We start from the raw sequence: 23,841 nt of genomic DNA, 5'->3' as shown, positions 1-23,841 counted from the left end.
CAGCGTTAAATCTCGTCGTCAATGTCTGCCCGTTTTGATAAGAGGCTCCTGAGGTACGGGAAATGGTCCACGTTGTCCACGGCCGTGCCGTAGATCTTGTTGACTGGGGGGCAGTGTTGTGCGGCGAGGACAGGCTGGTGGAAGACCTTTGTCTTACAGATGTTTAGCGTAAGGTCCATGCTTTCGTATGCCTCAGTAAATACGTCGACTGTGTCCTGGAGTTCAGCCTCTGTATGTGCGCAGACGCTGGCGTCATCCGCGTACTGTAGCTCAACAACAGAGGTTGCACACTGTACTCCAGCTGTGGCCTAACCAGTGTTTTATACAGTTCAAGCATAACCTCCTTGCTTTTGTATTCCATGCCTCAACTAATAAAGGCGAGTATTCCTTCTGCCTTCTTAACCACCTTGTCTACCTGGCCTGCTACCTTCAGGGATCTGTGTTCCTCTACACTTTTCAGTGTCGTACCATTTCATGGGTATTTCCATGTCTTGTTAGACCTCCCCAAATGCATTACCTCACACTTATCCGGATTGAATTCCATTGTGCGCACTGTTCTGCACACCTGACCAGTACATCGATATCTACCTGCAGTCCACAGCTTTCTTCTTCATTATCAACCACACAGCTTATTTTAGCATAAACTGCAAACTTCTTAATCTTACCCCCAATATTTAAGTCCAAGTCATTGATATATACCACACAAATCACTGTTGCAAGCCTCACATCCACATCCCACAGCTTACACACACTGCCAGCTTTTCAAATATGACAGGCACATCACCCAAACATATTGCACAACAATCACTGACAGAATGAAACTAACCAGAGGAGGACAGGCACGCCCGCATATTCTAACTCCCATAGAGGAGACGATGCTGGCCAAAATGGGAAGGGCGATTGTTGAGGCCGTGACGAGTGGCTGGGCTGAATCCATTGAAGATTACAGTCTCCTCATAACTAATCCTCCTTTTTACATCTGACTTCCTCCTCATCCCACAATCTCTTCTATGGCCTGCCAGAAAGCCTATGTTCACTGTCATGGAGCATGGAAGGGTTGAGCACCAACTTGGCACAGGATTTGTGCAGAGCTTGGAGCCCATCCTTTCCATAAACACACTTGTGGATCCAACCCTGATGTCATGCAACGTCAGGCTGTGGCCATGCAAGCTCACTGCTGTCATGCAAGGTCAGCTTGCTGTCATGCAAGGTCAGACTGCTGCCATCGTGGCTGTGGATACCAGTGTTCAAAGGAGCTTCCAGAGTGTCGCAGCAGTCCAGCAAACTGTCCTTCAACAGATTGCTAGGAATGCTAAGGCACCACTCTGGGGGAATGGCAGTGGCTCCATGGACCACAAGCCTGCTGTCCTCTCTCAGGATGACAGCATCTGTGATGCCACCCTGCCACTCCGCCAGTAGCCTTGCAGTTACCTGTCAGCCAGCCAGTCCAGACTGCTGCCTTCCATGCCGAGATGATGTAGCCTGAATCCGGGCCTTCTAGGCCCAGAGCTGCTCAAGGTTTTACTCCAAGGCCACCTGCAGTCTTCTCAACTGAAAGTCGGCAGCCTTCCTCCAGCAATGCTTCAACCAGTGGGGCAGCACTTTGTAGGACAGGCAAATGCACATGGAAGACAGGCACTAAGGTAATGCACAAGGGTGATTAGTTTAATTTTGTATGCAATATAGCATGATTTAATTTATAAATTTGGTTTAGAATGTGTATTTTGTGTTGGCTTTTATTTTTGCATTGTGTCAAGAAGACAATGTGATGGTCAGTGACAGACAGAAAGCAAAATGTGTGAGACTGTTGGTGAATGAGGAATTGGGGTTGAGGTTACTGGTTTCACACTTGAATGAGTTCTTCAGGTACAGCCCGGTCATAAAGTGGCTGTCTAGGTTGCAGCCTCACTTCCTCTTCCCCCCTCTTTCGCCTGCTCCTCTTCCTCGTCCTCCTCTTCCTCCTCCTCGTGCTTCTGCATCTCAGCTTCTCGCCTGATAGGTGGTGGCAAGTGCTGTTCCCTCATGATTGCAAAGTTGTGCAGCATACAGCAGACCACCACAAATCTTGAGACCCGTTCAACTGAGAACTGCACAGCTCCTCCAGAGTGGCCCAGGCAGAGGAATTGTTGCTTCAGGATGCCAATGGCCTGCTCTATCACATTTCCTGTGGCAGTATGGCTCTCATTGTATGCATCCTGCAAACATGTGCGTGGGTTGAGAACTAGCATCATGAGCCATGTCATCAGCGGATTGTCCTCGTCACCCAGCAGCCACCCTTTGGTGGCAGAAATACAGCTGGCAAGTGGACTGCCACAGAATGAACGCATCATGACTGCTGCCAGGATACCGGGCAGTGACCTGCATGATACGCTGCCTATGGTTGCACACCAGCTGCATGTTGAGGGAGTGGAATCCCTTTGGTTCCAATACATGGCACAGTTGACATGCAGCACAGGCAAAATTATCTGCATGCAGTCAACAGCACCCTTGAAAACCTTTGTGCTCGCTCCACCTGCTTCTCTCTAGCAAAAGGAAATGAAATGAAGTTATCCTTTGAATAGAGTGATGTCCCCTATGCACCAATATACTGCAAACTGTAAGATGTTACCAATATCTGCAGCACTAGCCTGGAAAGAGCCAGGCATATAAAAGTTAATTGCTATGGTTAGCTTCATACCACTAGCAATGTGGTCCTTGAGGTCTGAGGTTGCAGTTGTGGCTGCAGCAGGTGGCATTTTTCAGTGACTACCTCCTTACTGAAGTGCAAATATCTCAAACATTGGTCATCGCTGAGGTTCAGATAAGAGAATTGCTCCCTGAACATCCTGGGCAGATATGGCCTCCTGCTGAGAGTCTTCTCCCCCTCCTCTTCCTCCCACTTCTAGCAGCTTGTCCTGCTCTGCGTGGCCTCTGCTCATTCTCCCAGTCATGCTCACTTCGAAGAGGAAGACTTGAAGTCAGCAAATAGTACTTCAGCACCTGCCACACCACTCACTGTACACCTTTGAAACTTGAAACTATGAAAAACCCCCAAAACATGTAGAATTGTAGCAACAGCCAGAAGAAATAAAGCAAAGTAAGTAGTTGTTGATCCCTTTAAATAGCTCTGGTAGGAATGTCCTTCATGCTGCTTAACACGTGTTCAACTGTGCAAGGTTAAGAGAGGATGTTGGCTGGAGCTTGGAGTTCTAAAATGGCAACCCTGATTTAAAATCAGTGTTGCACATTGATTAACATCATGGTCTGCCTGTTCTACCAGCAGATTTTAACTGTGTACACACTAACCCCTTTATCAAGATGCCGTCCGACGGGCTTTGCGTCAGTAGTGTGTGTGCGCGCGCCGCAGATGCCATTTTGGAACCCAAATGACACTCGGAGCACGCAAAATATGGGTGCTACTGAGCCCAATTGCACTTCCAAGCAGTTTACCATGCCCATCACTAGATGTGTCAAAACATACCCATAGTGCTATCTACAAATACAGGAAAAGTCATTGATTGTATTCATGTCAGTATAGTATGCAAGACTGAAAAAAAATCTACCTGCATTTGTACTGTAAAGCCAGGCAGCTTTCTCCTTTCACATCTGCTGGGTGGATTAGAACAGAGGCATGTGCTGTTATTTCTAGCATTCAATGAATGTCAGCACTCTCCAGATAAACATCATCCCTTGATCACCCATTTAATTCTAACCATGCACCAATTACTCTGTGCAACACAGTTCACCGACATTTGATATTCCTAATAAAGCCAGTAGGGTGACATCAGTATAAAGGTGCTTTTCCAGTAAATGTGACTTTTATTCTTATCTTTTGTCTTCTGCTATGTAGACCAAAACTGTGCTGTATTTTATGCATGCCAGAGGCATTTAAACAGTGTCGTGCCATGTGTCTGTTGTTCAACCATCAGTCAGCAACTGATCCCTCACGGGGTACTAAAGATTATTCACTTAGGCTATGAAACTACAGTGAGCTCAATGAGCTTTTGCTTATGGCCTATTAATCGGTGCAAAGAAGTGTGGACGTTGGTAGTACATTAATGATCTGCAGCAATGCTTGAAGCACTAGGGACTGTGTTGCAAAGGCTCAAAGTACATGCATAAATCACTGTATACAAGGCTAAATTACCTTCTATCAAAATTGTGCCAGTGCTTCCTCGAAGCAAACAGTTAAAGAAAATGCTTACTGGTGGCTCTGATATCAGCAGCTAAGCTGCTAGATTTATTTTTTTAAATAATTCCTACTTAATTATCTAAAAACAGCTGAAAATTAAGTCTGTGTTTAATTTTAGCTTTGACACAAACAGCTTAGTTGTGAATTTTTTTTTTACCAGAACAAGTCCTGTTTGCAGTTCTGATCTGTACATGTGAGCGTAGGGGGAGGGGGAAACAATGGTTTCAATACATCTTTATTGAAAATGCTGCTGATATGATAAAATGTAAGTAAAGTTGGCTAGACCATTAACGAGAGAGACAAGTGGATTTTGTGGTTTTGTTTTGTCTCCCCCAATTTTCTCCTTTCCTTGGCTAAGAAAGCTAGAGATAGGGTTTCTCAGCCCTCTGGTAACTATGCCAAATAGCTCGGAGGAAGTCGAGGCAGGGTGGTTAATGACGGTGGGCATTACAGTTGAGCCCAATCCTCGCCTTACCCAAACGCCACAACATGCACTTTCCAGCAAGGCTCATGAAATTAAAACCCCTCCCTAATCTAGGGGTTTCAAAACCAGCCCAGCTATGATACACAAACTCAGAAAAGATCAAAGATTGATCCAAAAATCAGATACATGAATTCATTAGAGGATGCAAACATCACATCATGATAAACAGATGCATGCGGGGGATCTCTCCGGGAAGCATGCTTCAGTCTTCACTGCACTTCATCTTTGTCAGACACCTATGTAGATGAAAATTTTATCACCAAAATGAGGCCTATTTTACCATAGTTCAGCAATCTCCTGTTCCCCTTAATTTTGAAGACTAATTCATCCCATGCTGTTTACAGTAAAACGTTGTCTCCTCAAGAAGCAGGCAGCTCTGTTTGCCTTCAAATGCTTAGTCTAAAATCTGAAGGCAATGCTACAATGCCAATCAGAAACACAAGACAAGATTGTTATGTCTGTAATGTACTTATGAATGACTTCACGAGGCAATGTGTTGTACTCAAACTGTAGTGACCTTGGTCCTTTATTCGTAACTCCAGAGTGAGGCAGCCGTATGGTGGCTACCCTTTTATACAGACCAGTGCAGGAAAATCGGTCTCCACCAGTTGCACCCTCTAGTGGTGCCAGCATAGTAGATACACAGTGTAAACCTTTTTGACAGTACATCAGGTAAACAAGTCTCCACCTTATGCAACTATACAGTGACTACACAGAGAATATATCTATAGTCTGCATATATAACATCACTCTCCCCCAAGTCCTTAGTGCCGATTAGCTTTGCACTAGCTGCTCTGGCTTAAAATGGTGCATTCGAGCCACTTTGATAACGTGGGGTCGCTGGCCGTCCAGGCTCCGATTTGGCGAACCGTCATGGGCAAACCTCTGGACTCAAAGGCATTGATTGCCATGACTATCTCACAGTCCTGTTTGTCAGACCCTTCCGTGGTCGCCAGGGGTAGCCTGCTGAGCGCGTCGGCACAGTTGTCTGTGCCTGGTCTGTGCCTTATGGTATAGTCGTAGGATGCCAGCATGAGTGCCCACCGTTGAATTCGCGCCGAGGCGTTAGCGTTTATTGCCTTGCTCTCGGATAGGAGGGACATGAGGGGCTTGTGGTCGGTTTCTAACGCGAACTTGGCCCCGAAAAGGTATTGGTGCATCTTTTTGACACCATAAACGCACGCGAGCGCCTCCTTCTCTACCATTCCGTACCCGCGCTCCGCCCGTGAAAGTGACCTGGAGGCATAAGCTATGGGTTGTAATTTGCCCGCACTATTGACATGTTTCAAAACTCACCCGACCCCATACGCTGACGCATCGCATGTGAGAACTAGCTTTTTACCTGGGTCAAAGAAAGTCGAAACACTGTTGGAACACAGAAGGTTGCGTGCCTTATTGAAGGCGCATTCCTGGGCGTCCCCCAAAACCAATCGCACCCCTTCCTGAGTAGCACATGGAGAGGCTCCAGCAGTGTGCTTAAGTTCTGCATAAAGTTCCCAAAGTAATTGAGTAGCCCGAGAAAGGCGCGCAGTTCTGAGACATTCCGGGGCCTGGGTGCCAGGCGAATTGCTTCTGTTTTGGACTCTGTTGGATGGATTCCATCAGCGGCAATCCTTCTGCCCAAAAATTCAACCTCGGGTGCGAGAAACAGGCACTTGGATTTCTTGACTCGTAGGCCTACCCGATCCAACCGCTTTAGTACTTCCTCCAAATTACGGAGATGGGAGTCAGTGTCCCTGCCCGTGATAAGTATATCGTCTTGAAATACAACCGTCCCCGGGATGGACTTGAGCAGACTCTCCATGTTGCGCTGGAATATGGCAGCTGCTGACCTGATGCCGAATGGGCATCGATCGTACATGAAAAGGCCTCGATGTGTGTTGATGGTGGTGAGTAGTTTGGATTCCTCGGTCAATTCTTGCGTCATATACGCAGATGTGAGGTCTAATTTTGAGAAAAGTTTACCTCCAGCCAATGTGGCAAATAAGTCCTCCGCTCTGGGCAGCGAGTACTGGTCCTGTAGGGAGACTCTGTTTATGGTAGATTTGTAGTCCCCACAGATTCGTACGGATCCATCAGGCTTCATGACTGGGACGATGGGACTTGCCCAGTCGCTAAATTCCACAGGTGATATAATGCCTTCCCGCAGAAGCCTGTCTAGTTCGTGTTCAATCTTTTCCCTCATCACACAGGGTACGCTCTGGCCTTGTGATCGACCGGTCTAGCATCCTGTGTGATGTAGATTTTGACTTTGACCCCTTTGAACGTGCCCACACCTGGCTGAAAGAGATGTTCAAATCGCTTTATAACTGTTGAGCAGGAGGTCCATTCCTCTAATGACATGGCATGGACATCATCCCATTTCCAGTTTAGTTTTGCCAGCCAGCTTCTCCCCAGCAGTACTGGGGGATCTCCGGGGACAATCCACAGGGGAAGTCGGTTCACTGTCCCTTTGTGTGTGACAGAGAGCATGGCGCTGCCGAGGACTGGTACGATTTCTTTGGTATAGGTCCTTAGTTTGGTGTTGACCCTTGTGAGTTTTGGTCTCTTTTATGCGGCCACAGTTGTTCAAATTGTTGAGCGCCCATGAGAGATTGACTCGCTCCCGTATCCAGCTCCATGTTGACAGATATCCCATTGAGTAGGACCCTCATCATTATAGGAGGCGTCCTGTTGTAGGAGCAGCGGCCATTGATCATGTTGACCCGCTGTACATCGGTGTCCCGGGTACTGTCCCCACCATCTTCTGGTCCGCTTTCCGACCCATCCAATTCGTATACCAGCCGAGCTGCCGTTTTTTTGCACCTGCGGGCCAAATGCCCTGTATATTCACAATTTCTGCAAACAGCCTGCTGAAATCGACATCCCCTTGACGAGTGCCCACTCCCACACCTCCAGCACAGACCTGTTCCATTATTCAAAGTGTTCCCAAAGAATGAGCTGCGTCTGGCTGATCTCTCTTGAGCTTCTCTCAGTTTGTAGTTGATTGCTCGCATTGTGGGTGATGAGGTGTGAACGGCCGTTCCTGTGGCCCTTGATGGCTTCTGCCTGCTGTCGAGAGCCTGTTCTCCCGGTTTTGTCTGTTTGTGGGGGTAGCAGCTTGTTTGGTGCTGTGAACTTCTTGTTCCGGTATTTCGTTAGTTGTCGTACCTGCATTGTAAATCAACCTCGTTTCTTCTTCCCCTACCAAGAATGTCTGTGCAACTAGTGCTGCTGCCTCTAAGGTCAGGTTCTTGGTCTCTATGAGCTTTCGGAATATGCCTGCTTGGCCTATTCCTTCAATGAAAAAGTCTCTCATCATTTCTCTCCTCAGTTCATTGGAGAACTCACATAAACTAGCCAACCTCTGAAGTTCCATCACAAAGTCGGGTATGCTCTTGCCCACACAGTGTCTGTAGTTGTAGAACCTGTGTCTGGCCATTTGTAGGCTGCTCGCTGGCTTCAGGTGGTCTCTTATCAGTGTGCTCAATTCTTCAAACGACTTGCTTGCTGGTTTCTCGGGTGCCAACAGACCCTTCATTAAAGCATATGTTTTCGAGCCACAGCTGGTCAAGAGATGGGCTCTTCTCTTGTCTGCCTTATCATCGCCTAACCAGTCTTTGGTTACAAAGCTTTGCTGGAGCCTTTCTATAAAGTCCTCCCAATTGTCTCCCGCATTGTACTTTTCATCTGATCCGTTGTTCGCCATTCTGTGGATTCTGTAATCCCGTAACTCGTCGCCACTGTAAAGTCCTGTCCCCTCAGTACAGATTCACACGAGGCATGTAGTGAAGTCAAGATCACTCTGGACCTGCACCTTTATTTCACAGCTCTGTAATCTTGCACTTGCCTGAGACCTGTCCTTATATACCTGTCTCTTGCAAGTGCACCACTGGTGGTAAAGTATGCTGGTGGTTACAGGTCATATCTTATTAGTCATGTATAGCATGTTTGGATACAGTTATATATAATAATGTAAGATACATGACACCAGCAATCATACTGAACGAAACAGACAGCCCAGGCAAGATACCAGCAATCACACTGAAAGAAAAACAGGCAGCAATGCAAACAACTGAACCACAACTAAGACGCTCCACGTGAGAGCGTAGACCACCTGAGAGACTGAATCTCTGAAGACAATAAGACCTTGGGAGAGGGTGATGTCATGTATCTCACACTACTGTACATAACTGTATCTTACCATGCTATACATGACTGCAACTAGATATGATCTGTAACCACAAGCGTACTTTACCACCAGGGGTGCACTTGCAGGAGACACTGCATACCTGTCCCACACAGGTATATAAAGGCAAGTCTCAGGCAAGTGAGGCACTCGAGAGCTGTAAAATAAAGGTGCAGGTCCAGAGTGACCTTGACTTCAGCATATGCCTCGTGTAAGTCTGTACTGCAGGGTCAGGACTTTACAATTATTTAAATGGAGAAAGATTGCAAAGTGCTGCAATACAGCGGGACCTGGGGGTACTTGTGCATGAAACACAAAAGGATAGTATGCAGGTACAGCAAGTGATCAGGAAGGTCAATGGAATCTTGGCCTTTATTGCAAAGGGGATGGAGTATAAAAGCAGGGAAGTCTTGCTACAGTTATACAGGGTATTGGTGAGGCCACACCCGGAATACTGCGTGCAATTTTGGTTTCCATATGTAAGAAAGAATATACTTGCTTTGAAGGCAGTTCAGAGAAGGTTCACTAGGTTGATTCTGGGGATGAGGAGGTTGACTTATGAGGAAAGATTGAGTAGGTTGGGCCTCTACTCATTGGAATTCAGAAGAATGAGAGGTGATCTAATCGAAACGTATAAGATTATGAGGAAGCTTGACATGGTGGATGCAGAGAGGATGTTTCTACTGATGGGGGAGACTCGAGCTAGAGGGCTAAGGGGCCGCCCATTTAAAACTGAGATGAGGAGAAATTTCTTCTCTGAGGGTTGTAAATCTGTGAAATTCACTGCCTCAGAGAGCTGTGGAAGCTAGGACATTGAATAAATGAAAGACAGAAATAGATAGTTTCTTAAATGATAAGGGGTTATGGGGAGCAGGCGGGGAAGTGGAGCTGAGTCCATGATCAGATTAGCTATGATCTTATTGAATGGCGGAGCAGGCTCGAGGGGCCGTATGGCCTACTCCTGCTCCTATTTCTTATGTTCTTATGCTCTTTCCCAACACCCCCACCCCGCCCTCTACCCCACAGCGAGATCATGCAGCTGGCCTGTTACATTAACATGCAGGGTCAGACACAATGCAAGTACAAAGAAAGGAAGACAATTTTTTTTTTACAGTTTGTATCGCGATACCTTGGTTCAGTGACTTACATTCGTTACATTTTATGGTCATGCGCCAGGATTGGGTAGATTGCATGGTCGAATTCACAGGCACTGTCATGGTCAGTACTGAGGTAACAGTACAGGTATGCGAGGACGCTAGTTCCAGAGCAACCGGACGGGGTCCTAGTCGTGTGATGGCGGCGCTGTGCCCGCTTCTAGCGGGGTGGGCTTGGTTCGCTCACCTTGCCAGGACTCAGGGCATTTGCCGTTGCCTAGTGTTGGGCAGAGCTACAGATGTGTGTGGCCTCCCTGTCCTTCTTTGAGGGCTGCAGAATCTTCTGCCTGCTCTCTAACGGTGTTGGGAACCTGGCTGTTCCAGTTCCCATTTGGGGAACTCGTTGGTTCTGACCTTTCGCTCCCGGACATGGCCGAGCTAGCAACTGGGTCTGGGGGCTGTGCTGTCTCCACCCAGGTGGTGGGCAACAGTGCCCGACTGTGAGTATTGGCGCAGTTATTTTTTTCCAGGTCCGTGGCGAATAGTGCCATTGGATGCCTGCAGTTTGGGATAGACTTGGGGCAGGGTATCAGGATCAGTGTCTCCACCCTCCTGAGGTCGCTGGTCAAAAACTTGTGGGGACATCTGGGGCAGGGCATCAGGATCAGCGCCTTTACCCTCCCGAATTCGTTCACTTGCTACTTTTGAGGACACTCTATTCCCGATATCTCGCAACAATATTTTGCTCTTTACATTAGGAATAGTACCGACATCTTGCAACATTTTGTTCATTACATTAGGAATAGTACCGACATCTTGCAACATTTTGTTCACTACATTAGGAATAGTACCGACATCTTGCAACATTTTGTTCACTACATTAGGAATAGTACCGACATCTTGCAACATTTTGTTCATTACATTAGGAATAGTACCGACATCTCGCAACAACAATCTTAATCAGTTCGTTACATTGATTGTCATGCAAACAATATCTCTTTAAGTTCAGTTTGTTGCAGGTCTCCTTTAAGAGAACCCTGCTGGCTTTATCCCAATCAAATCCTTTGTTAGACACCACGTGTTGGTCCCTCAGCGTTGCACCTTATGGTATGGCCACGGCCATCGGCGGACTCTGAGTTCTGGAACCCTGAGGTCTGTGCTCTCCGCCCTGGGCAGAGCCACATTCTTCTATCTTGCCTGTGAAAGGCACCATTCTGTGTACAGTACTTGCTGGGCTTGTGTCCACACGATGAATAATTTGCTTGGTGCTGCAGGTCGAGGTCATGAACGCCTGACTGATGCTGATGGCCTTCTGCAGGTTGACTGTGGTGTCGGCAGATAATAGCTTGTGAAGGAGGCCCTCGTGGCCAATTCCCATAACGAAGATGTCTCGCAATGCTTCGTTGAGCTGCGTGCCAAAATCACACGGTGCCGCAAGTCTCCTGAGGCCGGTGGCATAGTCTGCAATCGTCTGGCCCTCTGGTCAGCGGTGAGTGTAGAATCTGTGCCTAGCCGTGAGGATGCTCTCTGTTGGTTTTAGTTGGTCGCGAATTAGTTCAGTCAGCTCATCATATGTCTTATCCTTGGCCTTCATGAGTGCCAGCAAGTCCCTGACGAGGTAGTAGACCTCGGGCCCACAACTGGTCAGCAGTATAGCCTTGCGTTTCTCCGCCAATGCGTCCGTCTCCCCTGCCGGGTCGTTTGCCACAAAATATTGCTCAAGCTTTTCCGTGAACGCATCCCAATCATCACCCTCTGCGAAGTCTTTTAGTGTGCCAAAGGTAGTCATAATCGTGTGAAAGTCCGTATACTCGTCGCCAGTTGTTATGTCTGTAATGTACTTATGAATGACTCCACGAGGCAATGTGTTGTACTCAAACTGTAGTGACCTTGGTCCTTTATTCGTAAATCCAGAGTGAGGCAGCCGCATGGTGGCTATCCTTTTATACAGCCCCTACCACCAGGGCAGGAAACCTCGGTCCCCACCAGTTGCACCCTCTCGTGGTGCCAGCATAGTATATACACAGTGTAAACCTTATTGATATTACATCAGGTAAACAAGTCTCCATCTTCTGCAACTATATGGTGACTACACAGAGAGTATATCTATAGTCTGCATATATAACAAAGTTTATACTGCCAATCTACAGCTCTCTGGAGAAAGCTAATTCAAGTCTCTGATACTGATAAATGTTAGGAAATGGGCAACTTTACAGTCGTGAGATAAACTGCTTTGAATCTGCCATGATCAGTCCTTTAAAACTCCTAGTGGATCTCTACCTGCTATATAGTGACAAACGGCAACAGATTATTTTAAACCTCTGACTTGCTTTTGCTTATTAATGAAAACTTCACACACAATCTACATAGGAAACAAAAAAGATGTTGAAACTTCTGTTAACTTGGCCTTAGTCTGAAAACAAAATGATCGAAAATATTTTGGAACTGAAATGAAAGAAGGGTTGGTTTTTGCATGGGGATCAGGGAGGCCAGAGCACCACCTTCTCTTTGACAATCTAAATGTAGGGAGGATTTGCGACGTATTGCTACTGGCTCTCTCTGACGGGGAGTTGTTAACACCAGACACTACCACATAGTGAAACACAAACAGAAAATGCTGGAAACACTCAGCAGGTCAGGCAGCATCTGTGATAACTTGATGTTTCAGGTGCACATCCTTCATCAGACTGCCCATATAGATCAATTGTTTCAGCCTGCTGTGCACTTCTTGTCTACAAACCTTAACTCTTTTCACAATTTTTGATTATGCTTTTCTGCCACAATTTACCATTGTAAACGGCTTTGTAACATTTCCATACACTCAAAAGAAACTAGACTTCATTTCAGATTCTGCCACTCAACCTAGATAATCCTGAATCGGAACAACATATGATCCTCTAAACAATTTTCACATCAACTAGAAAATCTCTTCTGCTTGCTTCTGTCTTGGATCATCTTCTCACAGGCCTTTTAAATCCCTGTCTTTGGGTGGACTCTAAGTGAGATTAGATCCCAAACTCTCTCTTTCATCAATGGAAAAAGATGCCTTTCTTTTGAGTTGACATAACGTTTACCTTCTCCAGCAACATAAGGTCTGTGAACAATAGCTACCAAGCCAACTTAGAAGACAATATGAATTATTGATACTTCATTCCTCATGGTATTCTGACAACCAAGGTAACCAGAGTTAATAGGAAATTGAATAGAGAAGAACTCCTCACTAACTGTTAGGGGTCAAAATTCGGTTTCATACGCCGCCCATTACCGCCGCAGAGGGCTGGCTAAGTACTTACCGTCGGCGCCGACTGGGTTCCTAGGCTGTCGGAAAATTTAGCTGGGTGGTGAGGGCGGCGTCAAGACGTACCGCTGCACACTCTGCGCCACCCACATGGTGACGTCATCGAGCATGCAATGCCCCTTTGGCACCACGGCTGGGAAATTAGATGAGTACGGTGGCCTTACTGGCAGGTGTCCATACAGCCTGGGAAAGGTGGTGGGACATCGGGGACCCCGGGGTGGTAACGTCCAAGGATCAAGGTAAGTGTTTATGTTTATTTTTTTTGCATTTAAGTATTAATGGGACCGGTGGGGAAGTATGACTGTGGGTGAGGGAACGTGTCGGAAACTTTATTTTTCTTTTTTTTAAACTCGCATGCCGGCAGCCTTTCATCGGGAAATTCGGTAGGCCAACTGAGATGTCATTTCGTTAGTGCCCGAGGGTGAGTGTGCAATGCCACTTTTAGCACTGCTCTCTCATCTTTTGGCGGCAAAATTGAATTTTGCAGTTTGAGGCGGCACCTACCGACTGGTGTTAAAATCAGCAATTAGTCGGTGTCACCACCTCAAAAACAGCGGGACTGAACTTCGATCCCTTAGCCTTGGGATAAATAGTAATTACAGCATGGAAACAGTCCATTCAGCCCAACAGGTCCATGCTAGTATTTATGCTCCACATGAGCCTCCTCCCACCCTTCCACATCTAATCTCATCAACATATCCTTCTATTCCTTTCTCGCTCATGTATTTATCTAGTTTCCCATTAAGCTGTTCTATGCTATTTACCTCAACTACTCCCTGTGGTAGCAAGTTCAACATTCTAACCACATATTTCACAAAATATAATCTAGTCCATTGGTGTGGAACAGATCAAAATGGTCAGAATTCAATATGCATCATGATAATTATGAGCGAGATTAAGTCATAGATGATTTTGAACTGACCCTGCAGATGTGGATTGTGATGGGGTTGGTGAACTAGCCTTGCTCAACTCTTAGTTCATAGTACCAAGAAGACTCTTTGAACTAATTCTCTGATGATTATAGAAACGCTGAAAATACGTTAACTGTTTTAATCAACCAACCATATTATTGGTATGCAGAAGTCAAGCAAGGAGGAGACAAAATGGATTCCTTTGCATTGGAGCCAGTAATATGTACCTGCCATTCACCTTCAGCATTTAAGGTTATATTATGACCATCTGTGTTTTATATAGTACACATTGTATTACACTGAATATTGGTTGTTACCCTACAATTGGATGATACAAAACTAGTATTAAATTGTATCTTATGAGTAAATCAATATATGTCAAATCTATATTCTAAATACGTTTTCCTAATCTATTTACTATGCTTATTCAGGGATTTTTTGCACTGAAAATAAAACCCTTGTAGTCACTGCATGAATGGATTAAAATCTTATGAAAATATTGGCTCCGGTATTAACATTGAGTTGCATTGGGAGCGGGGTGTCTGACATCGCGTGGGAAAACCGGAAGTAATTTTAACACATCTGTCTGTGGCATTTTAGTACAGGCACCTCATTATAATTTTACTGGACTCAAGACGGTCAAAGGCTGTGCACCACTCTCTTGGTGTACCGCCAGAGCCAGTGAGGAGTTGGAGAGAGGTACTCTTCTCCAGCAACACGAGGAAGAAACCTGCTGCTGCTCCAAAGAAGGCATGGTTGGAGGTGGCACAGGGGATCAGAAGTAAAGCATTGCACAACACTCCTGGATTCAGTGCAAGAAGTGCTTTAATGACCTAACCAGATCATGGAAGGTGAGCACAGTTGCACATTCACCTATATCCTGTTGTGTGTATCACCCCCTCACTATGCCTTGTCAAGCTTATTCCATCACATCACTCCTCAAACCCACTTACATTGCAAGCATACCCATCCTTTTCTTTCTTTGCACTTCCTCACATCCCCATCTGTCCATGCACCACTCCCACTCACTCTGATCCTATACAATTTGATGCCTCTCCGTGATGGTCACCCTCACCGGGCGAACACATGTCATTACAATCACTCATAGGTCTGTTCTTTCGAACATGGCAGTAGAGAGTGCAAAACACAAGGGCGAGGAAGAGAACGGGAGATGGCCTTCCACAGATTTCATAGCTGACAACTGCTGAGGAAGAATCACTGGAGATCAGTGGCGTCTCGGCATCCCTGGCCATTGTCGATGGAGACCTCCCATTTACCTGGTGACACAATTAAATATCATCAACCCACATGTTGACTTGATTTCAGTAGTGAATAAAATATGATCATATTCATTCTGCTAAGTTGCAACATTCTTACCTTGCCAGTACTAATTTCTCTCTTCCAGGGCTTTCACATGTACAGCAGCAGTCGGTGGACCTCAAGGATGGGGAATTCTCAGAGGAGCTGATTCCTTCTGAAAGTGCACTATCACAGGACTGATGCTTAACATGCATCAGCTCAGAAATGCAAGCTCGCAGGAGACATTACACACATAACAGGGCGTACAGGCAGAGGCTGAGCTTCAGACCCCTTGGAAGAGCAGTGCCTCTGGAGGCTGAGGTTGGCACGTCAGGTGGTGACAGTCACCTGCAGCCTCTTAGAAAACCCGCTCACTGCTGGACCTGGTGGCCATGCATTACTCGTGGCTGTGAAAGAATCATATCCAGGATCTCCCAGTTGGTTACACACAAATGCATTAGACAGGGCCGGCAATTATGTGAACTTCGCCTATGATGACACCAGTCAGAATGAGCGGTCATTCGGCTTTGCGTTGTCTCTGGATGGTTTCCCGCTGCTGCAGTGCATAATCGACTGCACACACGTGGCAATCCACGCACCCCAGATCAACCAGGAGTATTTGTAAACCACAAGGGAATCTACTCCATTAGTGTGCCGCTGGTGTGCAACTACAAGAAAAGGTTTATGCAGGTGTGTACCAGATTCCTGGGAACTTGTCATCCTGAGGCAGTCCAAGCTCCCTGACTTCTTTGGAGCAGTAAATAGACTTCAGGTGTGGCTTCTAGGAGACAAAGGATACCCCATTCAAACTTAGCTGGTGACACCCATGAAAAGCCCAACCAATGAAGCTCATGGGCGGTACAACGAAAGCTGTATGACAACCAGATGTGCGATGAGCATCCTCAAGATGCACTTTAGGTGCTTGGACAGATCAGGAGGCAGCGTTAAGTATTCACCAGCCAGGGTCTTCAGACACATCGTGATGTGCTGTGCTTTGCACAATATTGCACAGCAGCATGATCGGAGATGCAGCAAGTGCGAGGCACTGATAACAGATCATCTACGGATGATTCAGGAGTAGTAGGAAGATGGCGACCCCAATGCAGCACCAGCCGCTCACATTGTTGCCTGGGATGTCAGAGATTCCCTTATAGCAACCACATCAAACGGCCACCAAAGTGTAGAAACTAATCTCTCAACTGTGAACAAACCCTTTCCCACTGGTAGATAAGAAAGCAGCTGTCAGCACTGAGTACTTAGTACTGTATTTGCCTGACTTTTAATGAGCGTTATGAATTGCCGTTATGTTCTTGCTTCGGTTTCAACAGCGAGTTTCAGGAAGCTTAGGAAGCCCGGGGATGCGCCGCTAAATTTGAATGTAGATTGAAATATTGCTACAATGGCGCGATTAACATATTTAAATTGGCAACCCGACTCTCCAGAAGGGGTTATGCGCTTTGGAGCAGGCTTCCATACGCAAAGGTATGTTCAGCCACTTTAATCCTCCACCCACACCAAAACCCGTGGGCGGCTGCAGATTAAAATTCCCCCACTGTCTTACTATGCCCTTGGAACAGGTTATTATATTTTTCTTCTCCTTAGGCAGTTCCTCGGAGTCGAGGATGACTTGCTTCCACACTAATATGAGTTCTCAGGTGACGGATGAGACCAATGCGGGACCTACAGTCTCTGTCACAGGTGGAGCAGGTGGTGGTTGGAGGGACGGGTGGGTGGGGTGCTTCGGTTGTCGTGCGCTCCTTCCGCTGTTTGCACTTGGCTTCCGTGTGCTTCCGGCGAAGGCACTCGAGGTGTTCGGCGCATTCCCGGATGCTTCTCCTCCATTTTGAGCGGCCTTGGACCAGGGATTACCAGGTGTCAGTGGGGATGTTGCACTTTTTCAAAGAGGCTTTGAGGGTGTCCTTGAAGCATTTCCTCTGTCCACCTGGGGCTCGCTTGCCATGTCGGAATTCTGAGTGGAGCCAATCATAATCATTCAGCCAATAACAACCTATAATTAAAATGAAATGTGAGACTAATTTCTGTTTACTCAGTGATATTGGAAAAGGGGTTTGGATGCCTGCCTCTTGTTATTAGATTTCCCCTGCATGTCCTGCTAAATACATCGGGGCCGAAATTGCCCCTTTATATAAGAGCCTTCGGTAAGGACTCACCACTCGGTTGGCATGGAGGAGCCGCCATTTTGAAAATTGGCCTCCATTATTTTTGGAACGGTGTATGGGACTGCCCCGGCCATCTTCCCACCCCATCGGGCACGCGCCGACCCCATAACCTTCTGATTCAGAGGCGAGAGTGCTACCCACTGAGCCACAGTTGACAAATTAAAGAGGCTGCACAGCATTTTAGTGGCTAGTGCTTCAACTAACGCCCTTTCCTAACAGTGACCAGCTGTTTGGGAGTAAGCACGGCATTGCTGTCGATTTCAAGCACTACTTAAAGGTGTACTCACCATTTCATGATCATTGCTGCTGGAGCTGTGAAGTGGACACATCATGAGGCTTTCTGGGACACTCTGTCAAGACTTCACCAACACACAAGCAATATTTGTTCCAGAAATTCTCTGAGGACTTCACTTATAGACTAAATGCTGTGCTACTCCACCTTATAGGTGTCACCAGGAGAAAGGGAGTGCTTGATCATGGGCATCTTGCTAGAGGACCCCCTTGGTACGGACAAATAATGGGAGGAGGACATGAGGCTAGGCAGAGAAGCACCGGCTGCTGCAAGAGAGAGGGCCAGGAGGACGCGATAGCGTCCTTCCCCCTCCCTCCTCCCCCGCCTTTGCGGGTACAGGACATCCCTCCTCTTCTGGACCTCCTCCACCAGGACCTCCAGTGCTGCATCCGAGAATCTGTGCGCCCTTTCACTAGGTCCCTGAGCCATCCTGCAATGTGCTGCTGTGTGCCACCCAGAGCCCTCCACACCTTCAGTGGAAGTGACTGTGAGGAGCCCACATACACTGCACTACAAAAATTATGTATAATCAACACTTGAGTGTTAAACCTACAGGTTTCTGCTTAGCACCTCTAGGCAAGTTCAAATTATGGTATTTAGCAGTTAGAACCAAAATGGTGTGCTAAATCCAGACTTTCAAACAGGCTAGTCTTATTAGCACTGTACCTATTTAGAGCCTGTTTTCACCCTTTAGCCAAAATAACCGCTTTGGCCTAGAAATGAGATAAGGCCCGAAAATGGGCAGGGTCATTGCACAGCTCTATGTGCCTGTGCCCATTCAAAATTTGTGCTGCCTGCTCATTATAATGATCTCAGTGCTAAACGCATTGCTGATTGGCTTAGAACGTCAGTGTTCTCGACCAGGCCAACATCCCCAGCATCGAAGCATTGACCACGCTCGATCAGTTCCATTGGGTGGGCCACATAGTCCACATGCCCGAAACGAGACTCCCAAAGCAAGCGCTCTATGTGGAGCTTCGACATGGCAAGCAAGCCCCAGGTGGGCAGAGAAAACGCTTCAAGGACACTCTCAAAGCCTCCTTGACAAAGTGCAACATCCCCACTGCCTCCTGGGAATCCCAAGCCCAAGACTGCACAAAGTGGAGGAAGAGCATCAGGGAGGGTGCTGAACATCTCGAGTCCCATCGGCGAGAACAAGCAGAAACCAAGCGTAGAACGTGGAAGGAGCGTGAATCAACCCAGGCTCCCCAACCACCCTTTCCTTCAACCACTGTCTGCCCCACCTGTGACAGAGACTGTAGGTCCTACATTGGACTTCTCAGTCACCTGAAAGCTCACTTTTAGAGTGGAAGCAAGTCATCCTTGACTCATAGGGACTGCCTATGATGATGATGATTGGCTTAGCGCTCAACAGGGAGGCCAATATTGGGGGCAGTCTACTGGCCAAAAAAGTTTGGCCTAGGATCTCTGCACTACTTAAAGAGGAAGTGCTTTGTTGCAGAAGCACCTAATTGTCAGTCTGGACATAGCCAAGATCTAACAGTCAAGGGAAAGGACAAGAAGATTTTCCAATGCGGCATTGGAGTCTTTGGACCTAGAGGTCCAAAGACACAATGAGATCCTCTACCTGTAGGGGGACAGGAGGCCATCAAGGTTGAACACCAGAAGGCTCTGGGATGAGATTGCTCAAGCCATTGCTGTGACAAGTGTTGCACCCAGGACCTGGATCCAGTACCGCAAAAAGTTTAATGACCTCCCACGAGTAGTCAAGGTCAGTGCATGCATCATCAAATGCCATATCCCAACATCAGCATCACAAGACTCCCACACTGCTGAATGCACCATACCCCTATCACTCACCTACCAATAATCTCTAGCTATCACCATTCATACCTCATAATCATAGAATCATACAAATTGACACCACAGAAGGAGGTCATTTCGGCCCATCAGGTCCGCACTGGCCGACCAAGAGCTATCTAGCCTAATCCCACTTTTCAGCTTTGGGTCCATAGCCCTGTAGGTTACGGCACTTTAAGTGCACATCCAAGTATTTTTTAAATGTGATGAGGGTTTCTGCCTGTACCACCCTTTCAGGCAGTGAGTTCCAGACCCCAACCACCCTCTGGGTGAAGACATTTCCCCTCATACCTCCTCTAAACCTCCCCCCAATTAATTTAAATCTATGCCCCTGCTTGTTGATCCCTCTGCCAAGGGAAACAGGTCCTTCCTATCCACTCTATCCAGGTCCCTCATAATTTTATACACCTCAATCAGGTCTCCCCTGAGTCTCCTCTGTTCCAAAGAAAACAGACCCAGCCTCTCCAATCTTTCCACATAACCAAATTCTCCAGTCCAGGTAACATTCTTGTAAATCTCCTCTGCATCCTCTCCAGTGCAATTACATCTTTCCTGTAATGTGGTGACCAGAACTGCACGCAGTACACTAGCTGTGGCCTAACCAGTGTTTTATACAGTTCAAGCATAACCTCGCTGCTCTTGTATTCCATGCCTCGACTAATAAAGACAAGTATTCCATATGCCTTCTTAACCACCTTATCTCCCTGGCCTGCTACCTTCAAGGATCTGTGGACCTGCACTCCAAGATCCCTTTGTTCCTCTACACTTTTCAGTGCCATACCATTTAATGTGCATTCCCTTGCCTTGTTAGACCTCCCCAAATGCATTACCTCACACTTATCTGATTGAATTCCATTTGCCACTGTTCTACCCACCTGACCAGTACATTGATATCTTCCTGTAGTTCGCAGCTTTCTTCTTCATTATCGACCACACAGCCTACTTTAGTGTCATCTGCAAACTTCTTAATCATGCCCCAACATTCAAGTCCAAGTCATTGATATATACCACAAAAAGCAAGGGACCCGGAACTGAGCCCTGCAGAACCCGACTGGATACAGCCTTCCAGTCACAAAAACACTCATCAACTATTACACTTGCTGTCTCTGAGCCAATTTTGGATTCAACTTGCCACTTTGTCCTGGATCCCATGGGTTTTACTTTTGTTACCAGTCTGCCATGTGGGACCTTATCAAAAGCTTTTCTAAAATCCATAAATACATCATACGCACTACCTTATCGATCTTTCTGGTTACCTCCTCGAAAAATTTAATCACGTTAGTCTGATGCAACCTTCCCTTAACAAATCCATACCGACTGTCCTTGATTAATCAGTTTCTTTCCAAAGGAAGATTTATCCTGTCCCTCAGTATTTTTTCCAATAATTTTCCCACCACTGAGGTTAGGCTGACTGGCCTGTAATTACTCAGTGTATCCCTTTCTCACTTTTTAAACAAAGTTACAACATTAGCAGTCCTCTAGTTCTCTGGCACCACACCTGTAGCCAGAGAGGTTTGCCAAATAATGGTCGGAGCCTCTGCTATTTCCTCTTTTGCTTCTCTTAACAACCTGGGATACATTTCATCCGAGCCTGTGGAAAGCAGCACTTTCAAAGCTGCTAAGCCCCTTAATACTTCCTCTCTTGCTATGTTTATATCATCTAATGTTTCACACTCCTCCTCCCTGATTGCAAAGTCTGCATCGCCCCTCTCTTTGTGAAAACAGATGCAAAATATTCATTAAGAATCATACCCACATCTTCTGCCTCCACACAAAGATTTCCTTTATGGTTTCTAATAGGCCCACTCTTTTTCTAGTTATCCTCTTGCTCTTAATGTATTTATAAAACATCTTTGGGTTTTCCCTGATTTTACTTGTCAACATTCTTTCATGCTCTCTCATTGCTTTCCTGGTATCTTTTTTAATTGCACCCCTGCATTTCTTATACTCCTCTAGAGTTTCTGCAGCAATGAGTTCTGTCGTAAGCCTCCCTTTCTTTTCTTTATGTCCCTTGACATCCAGGGGACTCTAGATTTGTTAGCCCCATCCTTTTTTTAAGGGAACATACTTGCTCTGTACCCTCAGGATCTGCTCCTTGAATGCCTCCCACTGCTCTGACACTGATTTACCATCAAGTATCCAGTCCACTTTGGCCAAATCCCATCTCAGCTCAGCGAAATTGGCTTTACCCCAATTGAGAACTTTTATTCCTGGTCCCCCTTTGTCCTTTTCCATAACTACCCTAAATCTTACTGAATTATGATCATTAGCACCAAAATGCTCTCCTACTGATACCCTTTCCACCTGACCCTCTTCATTCCCCAAAACCAAGTCCAGAACCGTCCCCTTCTCTGTTGGGCTTGTTACATACTGGCTAAAGAAGTTCTCTTGAATGCATTTTAGGAATTCCGCATCCTCTGTACCATTCACACTACTTTGTTCCCAGTTAACATTAGGGTAGTTGAAGTCCCCCACTATTACAGCTTTATAGTTTTTGCACTTTGCAGCAATTTGCCCACATATTTGTTCTTCTATCTCTCTCTGACTGTTTGGGGGTCTATAGTACACTCCCAGTCATGTGATCGCCCCTTTTTTGTTCTTTAATTCAACCCATATGGCCTCGTTTGGTGACTCCTCTAACATCCCTTCTCTCAGCTGTAATTGTTTCTTTAATTAATACTGAGACCCCCGCTCCTTTTTTACCCCCTCTCAACCCCGTCTGAAAACCCTGTAACCAGGAATGTTGAGCTGTAATCAGAATGAATAATCATAGCTTCACTTCACCCTTACACACTTACCACTGCTGCAAGACTCACAACCACATCTCACACCTTGCACACCCTGCCAGCTATTCAACCATGGCAGGCACATCACCGAAACACATTGCACCACACTCACTGACATATTTCCTTTCCTCTTGTGGGCAAAGGTGGTGCACAACCACATGGAGCACCAGCAGACCGGTGGAGGGCAAGCGAGAATTCAGAACCTAATTGACTTGGGGGAAGCAGTGTTCGAAATAATTGGAGGGGCAGCCACAGAGTCCGTGGGGTGAAAAGCATTGCTGCTGATGATAGTATGCTCACTCCTAATCATTCTTTTCACATCCCACTTCTCCCTCATCCCACAATCTCTTCTCACTTACAAGCTGCTGATGGCATACACCCTCCCCCTCCCTCACCACAACCTGACCCTTGTGCATTTCTCCTTTCACAGACCCAAGAACAGCCAGCAGCCCAGTCTATCCCTGAAGTGATAGAGGAGGAGAGTGATGGAAGAGAAGAAGCCGCATCGGCTCTGCATCTGACACTCGCAGACACCAGCTCAGAAAATGGCACCGTGTGTACTTTAGAGGGTCGTATAGAGGCGGGATCTTCACGAATGGGCTGCGGCCAGGCCAACAGGAAAAGGTAGCTTGGCTGCCAGCTCCCTGAAGGGAGAGTTGGCGCACGAGTTCTGCTGCACAGGACAGAGATGATGACCACAATGGGTTGGTCTTCAGAAGAAAGATGATGGGCATGTATACGGAAATCCTTAGTGCAATGACAAGCCTGCCAGAGAGCCTCTTGTCAGTATTAAGGTGCATGGAGGAGTCTGGCCCCAACATTGCACAGGGTTTTGCGCGGAACTTGGAGCCCATGATTTCCAGGATGGAAATGATGGGCAACTCCATTAGAGAACTTGAGGATCTAACCATGATGCTGCATGTGATGAGCGATCTCGCAGCTTCCATTGCAGCACAGGTGAAAGCGATCCAATGTCTCTTTCCTGCAGTCTCAGCTTGCTGCCATGCAAGTTCAGATTTCTGCCATCATGGCTGGGTTTATGAGTATGTAAAGGGGCATGCAGAGTGTCACAGCAGTCCAGCAACCTGTGCTCTAATTCTAACAGATGGTTAGGAATGCTGAGGCGCCACCTTGGAGGAGTGGCAGTGGCTCCGTAGAGCAAGAACCTACTGTCCTCTCAGGATGACTGCATTCCTACTCCCATCACTGCCAGTCCACTAATGCCCTTGCTGCTGCCTGTCATTCTGCCAGCCCGGACTTTTGCCGCCCATGCCGTGGGGTTCCAGTCTACAGCCGGGCCTTCTAGACCCAGAGATGCTCGAGGTCATCCTGCAAGG

This window comes from Pristiophorus japonicus, chromosome 1 (genome assembly GCF_044704955.1).
Source record: "Pristiophorus japonicus isolate sPriJap1 chromosome 1, sPriJap1.hap1, whole genome shotgun sequence".
NCBI classification, from domain to species: Eukaryota; Metazoa; Chordata; class Chondrichthyes; family Pristiophoridae; genus Pristiophorus; species Pristiophorus japonicus.
Note: the sequence above shows the minus strand (reverse complement) of the source record.